We start from the raw sequence: 15,966 nt of genomic DNA on the forward strand, positions 1-15,966 counted from the left end.
GACATCTGCACACAGATATTCAAATCATTCAAATGAGTCATAAATTAGATACTCACAGTGGAGAACAAAGAAATTGTCCAGGCTGCACTAAAACTGTCTGATGCCGGTGCAAAGCTTGTCTACAGGAATGTGTTATTTTTTCAGTCTTTGTATTAGGACACTATGACACAAGTTCGACAAGAATGGGAATCCCAGAGAAATGATTGTTACTCTATCTGAAATGTGCCTTGGAGGAGGCAAGCCAAAGTCCGACTAAAGGGAAAGATGGACTTCAAAGTTTAATTCACACTTTTAATTTTTACAGTTTCTTGAGTAGCCTCAAGGAACACTAATACCCAGCAGTAGAGATGACACCCATCTCATCTCACAGCTGTAACTCCCAGCATAATTGTCATCAGCACCACCTCCATGTTTATTCACTCCCTCTCTGTGTATTTTACCACTTACAGAACTGAATAAACTCCCATTCCTTTTACATGCACCCTTAAAATGGACATGCAACAATAATCTCCCTATATATCATTATATAGTTATAATAGTGAATAGTAGTTATAATATTATATTTATCAGTCCAGAGTATAGTGAATGACTAAAATTTAATATCGGGCATGTTAAATTCCTCAAATTGTTAATAAATGTCTTAGATTTATCCATGCTAATGTTAATAGCAAATATTTATTGGTTCTCAAAGCATATCAGACACTCTGACAGTTTCCCTTCATGTATAAACTGATTGAATTATAGAGTTCTATGAAGTAGAACTATTTTCTGCATTTTATGGATGAGGACTGGCTATGTGATCTTGGCAATAAGAGATTACCAAGATCGCATAGCCAGTAGTATGTAAAATACTTCAATCCAAGCATCCTGGCTCTGAAATCTGAGTGGTGGGTGAGTGTCACTGTCTCTTGGCTAAAAATATTTATGTCAAAATATCTATGCTAAAATTATTTCTCTGTGTCACTGTTTCTGGTCTAGGTCTAAGCCACAAGGCCTTTGCATGTGCCCTCAGAGATGATCCCTTCATTTATCAAGTATTCATGGAGCACTTGTTCTGGAGTAAGACAGGCTTGGTGAGTTCCAGTGTCCTGGTCAGAGACAAAGGCAATGTTCCCCCACACTTACCTCCCCAGCCTCCTACTTTCTCCCACTTGCTCCCTCTGCCTCAGCCACACTGACCACCTTTCTGTTTCTAGACTGTGCTTGGCATTCTTCTGCTCCAGGGCCTTACACTTGCCTTTCCCCCAGATGTCTACTTGGCCTTCTCTCTCAGTCTTCAATTCTTTATCAATTATCACCTCCTAAGTGAAGGCTTAGTGTGTACCTCCCTCACAACCCTAGAATCCACCATCTCCTGCTTTTCTGCTTGATTTTTCTCCATGGTACTTATCATCGAATCAAATAGTATTTAATGATCTTATTTATTTACTTTTTATTGTCTGACTTCCCTCCCTGGAATGTGAGGTCCAAGAGAGAAGAAGCCCTACCTGTTTTGTTCATTGCTATGCCCCCTATTCTCAGAAAACTGCTTGGTACATAGTAGGTACTCAATAAATATGTGTTGAATGAAATATGAGTAGCATGAGTTTCATCACCCTCAACAAGCTCGTAATTAAGCAGCTAGGGAGAGGCATGCAAATGACCACGTGGGACAAAGGCACATAGGAGCAATGGCCTAGGTTAGCATGACAGTGATCCTGCCACCAACAACATCTGAATCACCTGCAGTGCTTTAGAATGCAGATTCCAGGGCTTCACCCAAAAGCATTCTGAATCAGTAGGGCTGGGGTGAGATTTGAGATCTATATTTTTAGGAATTGCCTCATGTAATTTTGATGAGCACCAATGGCCCCAAATGATAGTGAGAGTACAAAGGAAAAGCATCGGTTCTGCCTGGAGAGGGAACAGAAAGAGCATAGAAAGTAACAGCTAAATGAGTCCCTTAAAATCTGAATGGGATTCCTCAGGGTGATGACACTGGCGAAAGCACAGGAGTTAGGTCACGGAGATGACAACCGGTAATTGAGAGTGGAGCGGGAGACAAAAGAAAGTTTTTTTTTTCTTCTAATTTTGTGAAAACATTTTGTCCAACACAATTATTGCACTTTTAAGGCCTAGCTTTTAAAGGGCTTTTCTCACGCCTCCTTAGTTCCACACATGAAGTGTCATATGAAAATGGCCGCGCTTCCAGCTGGCTCGTGGCAGGTGTCGAGTACTGGACTCGCTCAGCTTACACAGCTTATTATATTTGCAGAATGATTGGTGATCTCAATGGCCTCTTAAAAAGAAAGTATTTTGGTTCCATTTTAATAATTTCCGAAATTATTAACATTCTGAGTAAACACAACCAAGAGTTTGCGAGTCCCAGCCAGGAAAGATTGACAGAGTCAGCCGGGTCCTCAAATCCTGGTTCCAGTAACAGCTTCACATGCGTGGTGGACAGGCTCAAAAATGCATGCTTCCACTCAACAGGTCCGCTTTGTCGTCAGAGAGAACACGTTCAGATCAATTTGGGACAAAAACTCTCAGAGTCAATAGTATTAAATGTGGTGGTTTAACAACCTACGTTCTTTGAAGGCTTTCAAACTTTTCAAAACATCACCTTTAAAAGTTGTGTCTCCCAGGAACCTAAGAAGAAAAGCAAACCTCCAGTTTTCAGGAAAGGGAAGAGAGGCTGCTGAAATCTAGATGACTGGGGCCACATTGGGCTTTTCTCTCTTTCCTGTATCTCATGTCTTTCCTCCTTCACACCTAGCAACAGTAACATGGCATCTCAGTGTCAAAACAGGTAAATAGGCAAGAGGTGTTTTGCCCTGGTGACTATGAGGCTGTAGCCTCTTTACTTCAGGGCATTAAAGCAATGGAGCCAACGGCGCCTCCTCTGCTGGCCCTTGGTGGCGTTGGGTTCCTGGGGGAGAGAACGTGCATGCCTCTGTCTTCAGTTCTCCAACCATCCCTGTGTGCCTATGTCACGGCCCTGCCAGCACCTGAATGTAGCACTTTAGAGTCCTGCTCTGCCCTGAATCACTTTGCTACTCAGAAAAATGGTCGGCGTACAATTAACCTCTCGGGAATGTTGTTACAACTGCCAGTAACGACAGCATGAGAATACTTCATTTTACTCTCACGTCTTGTAGTTGGCTTCTATCAGAAGAAACTCATAAATAAATCCTGTTGGTTTTATTAACCATCCTTCTGGCCTGGCGATGTTGTCAATTTGCAAGGGGTGCCAGGACCATAAATGCTGATGGCCTAAGCAGACTGGGTTGGCCAAAGCTGGTTGTGCAAAGAGAGAGGTAGTGGAAGTATTTTTCTCTTAAGTGAACGCCCTCCGGCCTGGCTGTTGTAGATACCAGAACAGGGGCTGCAGAGGCCAAAGCAATCTAGTATCTAGGCAGCTAAAGAATCCCAGGGCCCTTCTATCAGCCCTTCTAAGCAGTGTCAAGACCTGAAGAGGGTTCTGCCAATAGGAGCTTGAGCAATAAAGCTTCCTGATTTCTAGGAAAGGCTATAGCAGTGCTGAGTCATCCTTCTTGACAGGTGAAGGCAAGTGACCAACGGACAAGGGTACAACTAAGCTGATGAACTCGCTCCCAGGGTGACCTTATTGAGTTTTAGAAGTCAGGTCAAGGAAGTACGGAGCTGTGCAAGAATGGGGATCGGGATGGAGCTGAGACATTTTCTGTGACCTAAGAATTCCAGGGCATCCTTGGAAGGTTGAAGGGAAGCTCCCAGGGCTGAATCTTGATGGGTATACCTGAGATAAACTTGTTGTCACCACCAAAGTGAAAAAAGACTCAAAACCAAACAGAAACCTCCAAAGCAAAATCCCCAACAATGTGAAACTTCAGAGACTATTTTTATGAGTTCTAATACTGCCACAGCCTCTACTACTAAAGGTACTGCATTGATGACTTGGGTTCTTAGGCTGGGACGGTGATGGTCTAGCTGCCCAACTGACTCTCTAGAAAAAGATGCAGATGTTCCCTGGCCCCAGGATCACCCTCAGAGCCTAAGATGGCTTGTGTGCTGAAACCACTTACCTCTAGAAACTGTAAACTGAGACAAAGTATGGCCCACGGGCCAAACCCAACCTGAGGTCTGTTTTTGTAAATAAAGTTGTATTGGAAAACAGCCACATCCATTCATTTATGTTTTGCCTAAGGCTGCCTTGTCACAAAAGCAGAGTGAGTGAGTAGTGGAGACAGTGACCATAATGCCCGCAGCCTAAAATATTGACTTTGTGGCCTCTTACAGGAAAACATTGCCAAGTCCTGCTCCAGACTTTTTCTATCTGATTCAGTTGTTGCCTTCCCTTTACCATCGGGCTCTTCTGCCAGAAAAGTAGTGTTCAATTTTAACATTTATAACTATGAAATCTTTCAAACACAGAGCAAGACAGAGAATATAACAAACCCTATGTGTTCAACACCAAGATGAAAACAGTATTGATATTTCTCATTTTTATTTGGCAATCTTTCAATTTTGAAAAAAAATATGGGTAATGTTAAAGTGTCATTCTCTCATCATCCCTTCTCGTACCCTCCGTGAGATGACCAGCGCCCTAAAGTCGGTCTGTATCATCCCTGTTGATGTTTTCACTGTGTATGTTTTGTGTGTGAGGATATATGTGTATGTGTGTAATTCATCTTCACATAAACAGTACCACATTTGTCATTTGTGACTTTTTGCCCCCAAAATAATGTGTTTAAGATCTTCTGCACGTGGATATTTGTAGAAGGGGTCTCTACTCTCCACTGCTAAATATGAAAGCACAGTCTATTCGTTCATCTTCCTGAGGAATAATTGGGTTTCTTCTACTTTTTCACTATTGTTAATAGACCTGCACTGAATATTTTTGTGTGTGTTTGTTTATGTCCATCTGTTAAGAGTTTCTCTAGAGGAAACACCAAGAAGTGGAAATGCTGGGTCACAGGATCTGTACCACTTGAGCTTGACTAAGTTTTGCCAAGTTGCTTTCCAAGAGCTTGCACCGGCCTCCTCTGCCCTGGGTAATGTGCTAGTCGCTGCTACAGCACATACTTGCTAACACTCGATGTTACCAGATTTATTACTCTTTGCCCATCTGAAAAATTTGAAATGGCATCTTATGATTATTTTAATTCGCATCTCTCTGATTACATGGGGCTGTACATGAAGCTCAAATGCAGCAGTCACATGACCGAAAAGGAATGATTGCAACCTATTCCAAATGAGAGAAATTCAAATATTAGGAAAGGAAAACTAAGAAGTTCTAACTAAAAATCTTCTGAACTGTCATGAAAAGAATGGGAAGTGGCTCGCGATTTCAAAGCAGAAAGATCAGGGCATCCTACATGACTCAGAAGTTTGAAATCCAAATGGACTCATTCACTTTTCCAAGTGGCATTTTCTGAATGGAACATTGACTACGATTTTGTTCCAGGAGAAGCTTAATTTCATCTGGAAAAATTATATTATTATTATTATTATTTTTTTTTATAGAAGGTTTTCCACCAAAGAAGAAATGATACTATCATTACTTACTTTGACTTCTGGATAGCCAGTGTATCATTAGGGAATTTGTAATCAAAGTTCTAAATCTTTGAAGGAATTGTTGAGATAAATTCAGGACAGGAAATATAACACTGAGGCAAGATTGTGGCAAAGCATTAAATTAAATAAGGAAATGGATGGGAAAGGTCTTTGAAAGCTGTGAGTTTGCCCACACATGGGTTGCTTCTCTCTAGGTCACATCCACTTGGGAATTGGAGGCAGAACATGGTTTATGGGCCCTGAGCTGCCCATGTGGTGACCCTAAGTGACTCACTCCCAGGCTTCTCCGGGTTCCCCCATGTAAATGGTGTTAATGGCACTTGCCACCCGCTGTCTTGTGTTGCTGTCATGAGGAATGTGGCACTGAAATCAAGTCATAATCCAAGAACTCTCTGAGCAAAAAAGACCATGAGTTTTATTTGAAAGGAAGGAAGAAATTATGAGCCACTCACTAAAGATTTTATAGCCACTGACATTGTTCTCTGCAGCCATTAGGCAGTACTTAATTTTTTTTTCAAATAAAGATTTTAAGCTGTTGCCTAAGTGACCAATCACTCTGCAGTGATTCTGTACTCCCAATCCCCTTCTTCCACCTTCCTAGGACAGCACTGTGTGTTCAAGGAAAGCTACAATCGCAGGCTTCCCCTTTCCTGGGAGCAGAGAATAGATTTTCTGTCTATGTATATATAATAGACAAGTTAGTGAGGCCTGTCTAAAATGCTTTGAGCAAAATCAAAAACATCCTGCCCACGTATCCCATCAATTTTTCCCATTCACTCTTACTTCCAACTACTTCGTTATTCTTGTTGTATGACAGTTCATAGGAATGGTGGCAAAGCACATAATAAAGTCTGACAAAACTATGCACTGTAATTCCTTTGTTCTTCCTCTAGAATTCAAGAGAAAATATCTTTTTCCTCTTTCACCTCAGTCTTTCAATCTCCTTTCTTGATTTTTCTTCCTCTGTTCTCCTCTTAAAGATTGCTGTTCCTCAAGGATTTCCCATAACCCTGTCTTCTCATTGCTCGTATTTCTACCAAGAATTTCATTCATGCCTATGACTTCAACTACCAGCACTCTGCTCGTGACTCCCAGACCCTATACTCAACTGCCTAGCAAACATTCCCCAAGCATCCTGCAGGCAGCCTAAATTCTGTATGTTCCAAATCTCACTATAATTTCCCACACATCTGCGCCTCCCCTGACAAATCCTGTCTCAATGAATAGCCAAACATTTATCCTTTCACCTAGGCCAGAAAGCTGAGAATTCAGGCAGACTCTGTTAATTTACTACCTGAAAGTCAATATCCCATTTTTTCTTTCTAACAGAATCACAATTTTATTCAGGTATTGAATTTCAAGTTCTTCATAGACTTTTCTACACACCCTGGAGTTGAAAGTTGGTTGGTCCAACCCAATTGGTCATCCTGCTCTTCTTCTAAGTGATTGATTTAGGCATGGGCAATAATGCAGCTGTGGTATAAGGTGTGGTCTCCTGAGAAAGGGTTTCATTCCCCGTAAGAAGAGACATGCCCGGAGAAATTGCTGTTCTGGTTTTGATTGTGGTTATGCAAGGATTGGATGACTGAGGCTACAGCAGCCTTGACAAGGGTGGACGCATGGGATGAAAAGTCAAATCTTTGCAGGATAGAAGCCCAAATGGAAAGCAACTGGGTTCTTGAGTATGTTTTTAAGCCATTGAACTAAGCATTCCTGGAACTGCTTACCCTTGGATTTCATGTTTGTGAGCTAAACTCATTAGTATTTAAATAGCGTTTGTTTAGTTACTGGAGAGTATCCTAGCTTATCTTCTCACATATTAAATCCATCAACAAGACCTCATGGTCTTCCCTGCTTCATTGTTTTGTTTTGTTTTTGTTTTTGTTTTTGAGACAGAGTTTTGCTCTGTCGCTCGGGCGGGCTAAAGTGGTGACGTCATCATAGCTCACAGCAACCTTAAACTTCTGGGCTCAAGTGATCCTCCTGCCTCAGCCTCCCAAGTACCTGGACTACAGTCATGCACCACCACACCTGGCTAATTTTTTTCTATTTTATTTTAGTAGAGATGGGGTATTGCTCTTGCTCAGGCTGGTCTTGAACTCCTGACCTCAAGTGATCCTCTCACCTTGGCCTCCCAGAGTGCTAGGATTACAGGTGTGAGCCTCCACGCCCGACCCCTGCCTTATTCTTAAGTCTCACTGTTACTACTTTGGTTTAGGTCCTTACCACCTGAATATTAATTACTACAGTCTCCTCACTAGCCTGCCTGCCTTCCCACCCAAACTCTCAGATCCATCTTCCAGACTCTCATCAGAGTGAACGTTCTAATGTGCAAATCTGTCTATGTTATTCCTTTACATTAAACTTTTTAGAGATTTCTCATCACTTCCAAGTTCAAAGCCTTTGGCATGGGGCACAGGCCTTCTGCGATCTTGGTCCCCTCTCCCTTCTCATCACAGAGTATCCCTTCCCCTCACTTCTCATACTTGGAACATACAAAATGACGTGTCCCATCGCACACAAGGCTGCTCTCCACCTCCAAACAGCTATTTCTTTTGCCTGAAATATTGTTTCTCTGACCACCATTAGTCATTCAGGTTTCATTCAAATGCTGTTTCCTTTGTGAAAACTGCATGTTTTCTCCGCTCTTCATTTTTGCCATCGCCGTACCTGACTGCCTTGCTATAGCCAGTAGCACCGTGTGGCCATTGTCTGCACATTTGTGCCCTTACTGCAGGGTCAGAAATTGGAAGACAAGGGTATTTAATCTTTGTTTAAAGTAATTTACGGTGGGTCTAGAGAATAGTTTTGAACGTTTATTAAGGTATGAATGAATGAAAGACTGGATGATTGAGTATGTTTTACCTACACTGGTAGAGATGTGATTTTTTTTTTTTTTAATTTTTAAAAACTATCAATAAGAGCTTAAAACTAGGTTAACTTGCAGTAGGTGTGATACTTTCAGTAGGTGTGAACCTTTAATCATAACGATTTAATACACATCTAGGCTCAAAATCAGAAGTAAACATAAGGATTAAAAATGGAACATTTGAAAAAAATCAAACGAACCATCACCTATGATTCAGCAGTAATAATTTTTGCAGGTCCTTATCTTCCTTCTATTTCCCTGTGTTGTCTACTCCTCTTTATTCCTTCAACCACCAACCCAATGTTCTTTACTATCTCTCATCTTAACTAGGCCAGCAATTCTCTACGGTAAATGGTCTTCAAACTAGCATACGCCTAATCCTGGGGGTTACAGACAGGCTTTCCAAGGGGTATGTGTTCAAGGGTAGTTTTAGAGGAATCAGTATATAAACGCTCAACCTCTGTTTGTTCCTTCTCTTCCAAGAGATCCACGTGAGAAGGTGCCTACCACGGGGCAAACAGGTTCTCTTTTCCTGCCTCCTTCGGTGTTCTCTTCTTTCACTGGACGAAAGAGAGGGACAGCTCCCATCCCGCCCACTCTTACTGGGTGTATGGCCAGAGATACAACAAAGGCTCCAGGGTGCCAAGCAAAGGGACAATTCTAAGCATTGTTACCCTCACTAAAAAGTAAATGACTAATAAATAAATCTTTTTGCAAGTCAAGTCGTTTCTAACAATTTGCTTTAAATCAAAATTGAAAAATAATCTAATTACATGCACAGGTGATATATTATCAATGATCACTATGTGATTTTTCACATGTAAGTTTGAAGGATTTTGAGAAATCAAGACATTGATGTGAGGAAAACACATTTCTATGCCTATACTCCCAGTGCTTTGGAAAGCCGAGGTGGGAGGATCGCTTGAGGCCAGGAGTTCAAGACTAGCCTGGCAACATAGTGAGACCCCCGTCTCCACAGAAAATTTAAAAATAAAAAGGTCAGGTGTGGTGGCACACACTGGTAGTCCTAAGTATTTGGGAGGCTGAGGCAGGAGGATTGTTTCAGCCCAGGAGTTTGAGGTTATAGTGAACTATTATCACATCATTTCACTCCAGTGTGGGAGACAGAGCAAGGCCCTGTCTCTAAAAAAAAAAGAAAGAAAGAAAGACAGAAAGAAAAAGAAAACACATTTCTATTACAATTTATTTATGTGAATACATTTCCTTAGTATATATTACATATGTAATTATATATTAATGTATAAAAATATAATATATTAATAAAATATATTATGCATATGATATAATCATATACACACACGAGTAAAGAATTTCTGCTGAACGCTGCTTCTTTCTGGAAATAAGTAATATTCCTCTATGAAAGCATAAACAACAATAAAATATCTCCATGCATGGGATATCTTTTTAAGAGAGGAAAATAATTGAAATTTACCTTTTTTGTGTTTAATAATTATTTATCAACTTTGTAACACAGACTTACGCTATTTTGATCAAATACTGTTGTTCAGTCTAATGAGTAATCAATCCACAGAAAACACACAAAGCTGGCCACAGAATTCAAATTAAAATTCACATGCACACTTTTTGTCATGGTAAAGAATGATGAGAAATAAAAGTATAAAACCTACTAGGAAAAACCTCTGTGGTTGGAACTAAAGTGAAATATGAATTTAAAGAGAAAAAGATACAATGTAAAATTTCCTTAAAGGAGTATTTCTACATTTCTTTTAAATGTACAACAGTGGGCATAAAATAGCTATGCTATTTAGATTCCTCTGGAGACATTAAAAAATGTTGTAACCATTTTATTTTAAAACATCCAGTTTGCAATATTTTTAAAATAATATATCCACTGCAAATTTTAGATGTCAGTTAAAAAGTTTGTGAGAGGTCATAGATTTAGAGCTAAAAATGTTTGGACAGCAGTCCACTGAACTATATTAAAGTACATTATTATATTATTATTTGCAAGCATGAGAATTGCATTAATGATGCTGGGCAAGAAGAATAAGTCATTCTTGAATGCTCTGATACATAAAAATTTTATGTCCACATGTAAATGTTATGAAGAAAGACCTCAGGCTTCATTCTTCCCCTATTCACTCACTCACTTCTTGAATTCTGCAACCTCTCTTTCCTGACAGTTTTTCAAAACACTGTTGGCTAATGGGTCCATAGAGGCCTGGAAAGTCCCATATTAAGTAATTTAACTGAAACAAGAAGTCTGCTTCGGTCGGTGTTGAGTCTTACACATCCTACCTTTTTCAAGTTAGCTCCTATTGACAACTGCTGTAGAATTCAGACAAATTAGAGGGCAAATTTAAGGCTCTCGACCAAGGAAAACAAACATAATCAGGGAAAACCAGGAGACTTAAAACATGCCAGTGGATATGGAGTTATGGAAAAAGTGAAGAAAAAGTGTTGAAAACATATTAAAAATGAAAACCAATACCAAAAACGTTCTCCATTTATAAGCCTGTAACAGGCAGCACTTTTATTAAAGTTGTGTGCATTAATCGACCCATTCATTCATTGTACATGTTCCATGCATTTTCCTGGGGTTTGAGATACAGAGAGGAATAAGACGTTGATTTCATTTCCAAATAAACAGAAAGGGACAATAACCCTGAATATAGGAGAATAGTTAATTGCCTCTTTGAGTAACCCATGAAACAAATGATGTGGGCCTGAGCTAAGGGGTGATGGGAATAGAAATGGATGAAACATTTTAGATATTTGGGCTTCAACGCGTTGAAATAATTGAATGGACACAGGATGTGGAACGGGGAGAAATCTAGGTACCTGCTTCAGGCAACTGGGTGATGGGTCCGGGGCTGATGTTCACCAGGTTAGAGAATTTCAGAGGAAGAGCTGGTTGTTGGGGACGGGAAGTTTCTACGGCACAAGGAAAGAAAGATGTCTCGGAGACAGCTCTGTGGCGTAAAAGATCACTCAGGGGTTGGGTAAGAAAAGTGTGTGATAGTGAAAGTCTGGGGAACACCAGCTTCTTAACAGAGAAAGGAAAGAAAATTTCCAAAAGCAGACAAGGAAAAGCAGGAATAGCAAAGGCTGTAAGAAGTCAGGTGGGGTAAAGACAGAAAAGTCTTTACTGCATTGATAGGAGTCACCCTGATGGAAGAATTTCCCCTGGGTGGGGGTGAGTGGGAACAAGAAGACACTGAGGAAGAAGTGAGGGTAATGTGTACTAAATCCTGTTTATTATGCTTTAAAATGTTGCTGATCAACTGTAATTCATCTAGCCTTCCAAATATTTAAGGATATGCTCTGAGTGAAGTAAACGGAATTACGTGGAGAAGATAAAAAGTGTTTTCTGAACTTCAACATCAGGAACCCAAAATACCCTGAAAAGCTAAATGTAATGAGGCATGTACCAGGCTGGTGCCTGGGTTTGAGGTTCCCTCTACTTTTTCTGAGATTTCCCTTGTTCGTCAAATAATTAATCTTCTCCCAAAATACCTCACTTACTACTCCTCTGCAATGGAAAACTCCGTCAGGGTGGAGACCAAGTCTGTTTTGTTCACCACCATTTCCCTGGAACTCAGCACAGATCCCAGCACATAGTAGATGACCAATAAATATTTATTGAATAAATGAAAGAATATCTAATGTTTCAGAGAAATGACAGAAGTTGTATTTGCTCATATTCAGCCGGAATAGAACTGATATTTGAGAAGGGGAAAGCCTGGGAGGTTAGAGGAATCATTCCTTTGCCTTTTATTTGGGAAATAAAGCAAATTTAAGTGTACCATTCATCCAGCAAATATTTACTGAGTGCACATGTGCTCATAATGTTTGGTGTCCATTCTGCATTTTATAACTCTGTTTAGATCTTTCCTTGGATCAGCCTAATTATAAATAATGTAAATAAAAAGGACATCCACTGAACTTTTGAAGTATTTGTAGAGAATGTTTCTTGTTAACATCAAACAGAACCAGTTTTACCTTAAGCCAAGCTTATCAAATATTTTCTAATATATTGTTTCTAAGCACAAGGATTGGCACATTTTCCCATAGAGCAAGTTCTAGTAATAATATCTATTATTTGTATGCAACACAAATTCAATAAAGGACTTTCTTTTTCTTTTATTAATATATAAGTGGACCTCAACCTTAGTTATAAACAAGACACACCTGGGAACTTGTTAAAAATGCAGAACCCAGGTCCACATACTGTGGGAATTCAGATACTCAAGACCTGAGCTGGAACATGAGAAATGACATTTTTAGTAAGCACCCCACACTCTGAAAAACAAAGCCTAAATTATTTGTCTGGAATATAATTATCTAGGCTCTGGTCCATTGCCCAGGGCAAACTTCATTAATTATATCCTCATTAATAAGGACCAGAGACTAATGCAGCGATATGTAGCAATCAGCGTTAACGTTAATTGAAATTTAGATCTGACGTCTCTCCTTTCTTTGAGCAGTTTTCCCATGTTTAGAGTAGAGGACTTCTTTAATGGTTTGTGACAGGAAGATGTGAGGGAGATAATTTGCAAGTAATTGTGACGTGTGTTTCCACTTAGGATGCCTTTCTTCCCAAGCCTGTGCGCTGTGGCTTTTGAGCTCTGTGGAGGGCATTGTTGGGAGAGGGCCCCGGCTCCCTGCAACTCAGCCGTAGTGAAGGTTGACATTCATGTCTGTGCAGTGAGAAGTCTCCCCAGGAACCAGCTCATTTGATTCTCACGACCTCCCTGCCCCCTCTCCTTCCAATTTTCCACGAAATTTGGATCTCTTCCAGGCAATGCACATTGAGCAAGAGGTTAAAAAGTTGAAGAGAATCCACAGGCAGTATCTATTATGGCGGAAGGGGTCCTAGAAGGAATTCTGTGTATTAGACATAAAGAAAATTATATGTATTTGGTGGAAGTTCCGGGGATGGCAAGGATGGGGTGTCAAGGGACCATGATTCCTCAGAGTTGCAGCCAAATATTTGAAGGGCTGTCATGTGGAAGCCACAGTTAAGCCCCCCTGGACTACTCCAGAGCCAAGCTAGGGCCAATGAACAGACAGGCAGGAAGAAGTATTCTTACTCAATATGTGAATTTTTAAAAATAACAACTATAGCTCTTTAAAAAGCCAATGGTAAATTTTCCTGAGTTCTATACAGATTCTAGTTATCAGCCTTTTATCAGTTGTGTCGCATGCAAATATTTTCTCCCATTCTGTAGGTTGTCTATTTGCTTTAATGATTGTTTCCTTGGCTGTGCAAAAGCTTTTTAATTTGATCAGGTCCCACTTATTTATTTTCATTGTTGCTTTTGGGGTCTCGTTCATAAGTTCTTTGCATAGGCTGGTACATATATGAGTTTTTCCAATGTTTTCTTCTAAAATTCTTTATGGTTTCATGTCTTTGGTTTAAGTCTGTTACCCATCATGAGATGATTTTTGTGAGAGGTGAGAGGTGCGGATCCTGTTTCAATCTTCTTCATGAGGCTATCCAATTTTCCCAGCACCATTTATTGAATAGGGATTCTTTTCCCCAGTGTATATTTTTGTTTGCTTTGTCAAAGCTCAGATGGCTATATGAGGATGGTTTTATATCTGGGATTAAAAAGTGGGCAAAGGACATGAACAGAAACTATTCAAAAGAAGACAGACTAATGGCCAGCAAACATATTAAAATTGCTCAATATCTCTAATCATCAGGGAAATGCGAATAAAAACCACAATGAGATATCACTTAACTCCAGTGAGAAGGGCTTTTATCAAAAAGTCCCAAAACAACAAATGTTGGCGTGGATCCGGGGAGATAGGAACACTCATCCACTGCTGGTGGGATTGCAAATTAATACAACCTCTATGGAAAGTAATATGGAGATACCTCAGAAAGAAAAGACATTCTATAATAAAGACATCTACACCTAAATGTTTATAGCAGCACAATTCACAATTGCAAAGATGTAGAAACAACCCAAGTGCCCATCAATTCATGAGTGGATTAATAAAATGTGGTATATATATACCAAGGAGTACTACTCAGCCATAAAAAATGATGAACTACCTATTGTATTATCCTGGATGGAGCTGGAGCCCATTCTTCTAAGTGCAGTAGCACAACAATGGAAAAACAAGCACCACATGTACTCACCATTAAATTGGCACTAATTGATCAACACTTACGTGCACATATGGAAGTAACATTCCTCAGGTGTCAGGCAGGTGGGAGAGGTGAGGAGGGTATGGGTAAATTCACACCTAGTGGATGTGGTGTGCACTTTCTGGGGGATGGGCATGCTTGTAGCTCTGATTTGGGTTGATGCAGAGGTAATATATGTAACCAAAGTGTTTGTACCTCCATGATATTCTGAAACTTAAAAAAGTTTTTAAAAATTTAAAAATAAAACGAAATAAATTTAAAACACACACACACACACACACACACACAACACACACACACACATACACACACACACAAAGCGAACAGTATTCAGAATACATAACTCCATAGAGACATTGCAGATTAGTGGTTGCCAGGGCTAGGGGTGGAGGGAGGAAGGGGCAACAGCTCATTTTAATGAGTATGGGGTTGCGTTGGGGGGCAATGAAAATGTTTTGGAACTAGATAGAACTGGTGGTTACGAAACTTTGTGAATGTACTAAAGGCTATTGAATTGTGCCTTTAAAATGGTTAATTTTATGTTATGTGAATTTCAACTCAATTAAAAGAAACGAATTAGCAGAGGAATTATTTGAAATGGAGATTTAAAAAACTCTACTTGCTTTAAAACTATTTGATGAATGAATTCAGTTTGTGGTTAAGTCTAAATCAATAAAAATCAAACATTATTCTCATAAACAAAAAAGTGCATGGATTGATTCACAGTGCATTAGGCTCATTATCTCAGAGAAAATATGTCAATGAAGGTTTTGTGATTTTTCTTCAAGGAGACAAAAAGAGACATCTGCATTGGGTGGAAGGTGGCACGATATATGATCCAAGTTAGTCTGCTTTTCTTTTAAAAAAACTTAATCTGTTTTCCTTAAAACAATTTCATTTTGGTTACAAAAATTCCATTGCTATTTGTAGAAAATTTGGAGAGAAATCAGAAAACATGAATGAGAAATGCAAATAACTTTCAATGACTATATAATGTAACACATATGTGTGTTCAAACTACTTAACTATTCTTCTACTTAGGTTGCTTCTAATTTTCAATCTTATAAGGAATACTGTTATGAAACTTGTGTACAGGCTCATTTCAGGTTATTACAATAAGACAGGTAACTAGAAGTAGCATTAGTTTGTCACTAAGAGACTTTCGAACTCTAATACTTGGTGAGTTTGAGTGTAGTTGGCGCTCTATATCCGTGGGTTCTACGTCAGTGGATTCAACCAATGGCTGATCAAAAATATTTGTGGAAAAACGCTAAACAATAAAAAATAATACAATAATAAAAATAACGCAAAAAATACAATGTAACAGCTATTTACATAGCATTTACATTGTATTAGGAATTATAAGTAATATAGAAATGACACAGTATAGGGGAGGACGTACACAGGTTTTATGCAAACA

At 39.5% G+C, this 15,966-nt stretch overlaps 1 protein-coding gene across 1 annotated transcript in view; it reads right to left on the minus strand.

Annotated features, from left to right (window-relative positions):
• GREM2 (gremlin 2, DAN family BMP antagonist) overlaps positions 1–15,966 on the minus strand; it is a 108,056-nt gene that overhangs the window by 2,130 nt on the left and 89,960 nt on the right. The window lies entirely within an intron of this gene.

The sequence above is a fragment of the Propithecus coquereli genome, unplaced genomic scaffold (genome assembly GCF_000956105.1).
Source record: "Propithecus coquereli isolate 6110/MARCELLA unplaced genomic scaffold, Pcoq_1.0 Scaffold210, whole genome shotgun sequence".
Lineage (NCBI taxonomy): Eukaryota > Metazoa > Chordata > Mammalia > Primates > Indriidae > Propithecus > Propithecus coquereli.